The sequence below is a fragment of the Euprymna scolopes genome, chromosome 46 (genome assembly GCF_053919585.1).
Source record: "Euprymna scolopes isolate OS-2025 chromosome 46, ASM5391958v1, whole genome shotgun sequence".
NCBI classification, from domain to species: Eukaryota; Metazoa; Mollusca; class Cephalopoda; order Sepiida; family Sepiolidae; genus Euprymna; species Euprymna scolopes.
In genome coordinates, this window is record NC_136527.1 from 199222018 (window position 1) to 199224514 (window position 2497).

A 2497-nucleotide genomic window follows, 5' to 3' on the forward strand; every position below is an offset into this window, starting at 1 on the left:
CAGAGCAAGTAAAAATACGTAGATTTTCTTAAAATCTTTTTTAAAGAAAACCGATTTAAAAACACAAATATTGCATAATTTTGCTATTAAGTCTGTAATTTTTTTTTTAAATTTGGTCTTTGCCCCTTTAATTGAAAAACACGGGTTTGAATTACATTTTTCAAGTAGTTATAAGCTTTGAAAGATATGAGGTCGAATTATTCAATTTTTTGCACGCATTTTTAATGTCGGTTTCTGACACACCTACAGTAGCGATGACAACCGCCGCACACCCAAAAATACCATAAAAATATTAATAGCTCTGGTAAAGAAAACTGCTGTAGATGTCGACAGCAAAATAGCTGCCATGAACCCTCAAAGTTTTTGTCTACCGCACACGCGGTAGACAAAAAAGATGTCAGACAGCTTACTTGCCAATATGATGAATAATTTTCAACACTCGACTTGTCCAGCACAAGGTAAAAATATAAAAAAGGGTAAATGTGTCAAATAGCTGACCCTAATTGGGTTGCCAGACTATAATAAATATTTGAAGCGAAACTTCCCACCCAAAAAGCCAAATTGATAAGTGTAGATAATGTTCACAAAGAAATAAGCAAAAGTGAAAAATAAAAAGAATGAAAAATATATGTATTTTTCATGTAATTATTTGTGTTTTTCGTGGGCATATGTAGATTGGTGATGTTTTAAACCCACGCATTTCACACACACACATATATATATATATATATATATATATATATATTATATATATATATATATATAATATATATATATATATTATATATGTGAGAAGGTTGAAAATAAATAAACCAAAAACTAAGTACATATTGAATATCTTTATGTAGTGATAACAAAGGTTGAAAATAAATAAACCAAAACCAAAGTATATATTGAATATCTGTATGTGATAAAAGCAAAGATTGAAATTAAATAATCCAAAACCAAAGTATATATTGAATATCTTTATGTAGTGAACACAAAAGTTGAAAATAAAAATAAATAAAAACAAAGTATATATTGAATATCTTTATGTGATAAAAACAAGGTTGAAAATAAATAAACCAAAACCAAAGTATATATTGAATATCTTTATGTGATAAAAACAAAGGTTGAAAATAAATAAACAAAAAACAAAGTATATATTGAAAATCTTTATGTGAGGAAAACAAAGTTGAAAAGAAATACACCAAAACCAAAGTATATATTTATTATCTTTATGTAGTGAAAACAAGGTTGAAAATAAAAATAAATAAAAACAAAGTATATATTGAATATCTTTATGTGATAAAAACAAAGGTTGAAAACTAATAAATAAAAACAAAGTATATATTGAATATCTTTATGTGATAAAAACAAGGTTGAAAATAAACTAACAAAAAACAAAGTATATATTGAATATCTTTATGTGATAAAAACAAAGGTTGAAAATAAAAATAAATAAAACCAAAGTATATATTGAATATCTTTATGTGATAAAAGCAAAGGTTGAAAATACATAAACAACAAAGTATATATTGAATATCTTTATGTGATTAAAACAAAGGTTGAAACTAAATAAACCAAAACAAAGTATATATTGAATATCTTTATGTGATAAAAGCAAAGGTTGAAAATAAATAAACCAAAACCAAAGTATATATTGAATATCTTTATGTGATAAAAACAAAGGTTGGAAATAAAAATAAATAAAAACAAAGTATTTATTGAATATCTTTATGTGATTAAAACAAAGGTTGAAAATAAATAAACCAAAACCAAAGTATATATTTAATATCTTTATGTGATAAAAACAAAGGTTGAAAATAAATAAACCAAAACCAAAGTATATATTGAATATATTTATGTGATAAAAACAAAGGTTGAAAATACATAAACAACAAAGTATATATTGAATATCTTTATGTGATTAAAACAAAGGTTGAAAATAAATAAACCAAAACCAAAGTATATATTGAATATCTTTATGTGATAAAATCAAAGGTTGAAAATAAATAAACCAAAACCAAAGTATATATTGAATATCTTTATATGATAAAAGCAAAGGTTGAAAATAAATAAACCAAAACCAAAGTATATATTGAATATCTTTATGTGATAAAAACAAAGGTTGAAAATAAATAAACCAAAACCAAAGTATATATTGAATATCTTTATGTGATTAAAACAAGTTGAAAATAAAAATAAATAAAAACAAAGTATATATTGAATATCTTTATGTGATAAAAGCAAAGGTTGAAAATAAATAAACCAAAACAAAGTATATATTGAATATCTTTATGTGATAAAAACAAAGGTTGGAAATAAATAAACCAAAACCAAAGTATATATTGAATATCTTTATGTGATAAAAACAAGTTGAAAATAAAAATAAATAAAAACAAAGTATATATTGAATATCTTTATGTGATAAAAGCAAAGGTTGAAAATAAATAAACCAAAATCAAAGTATATATTGAATATCTTTATGTGATAAAAACAAAGGTTGGAAATAAAA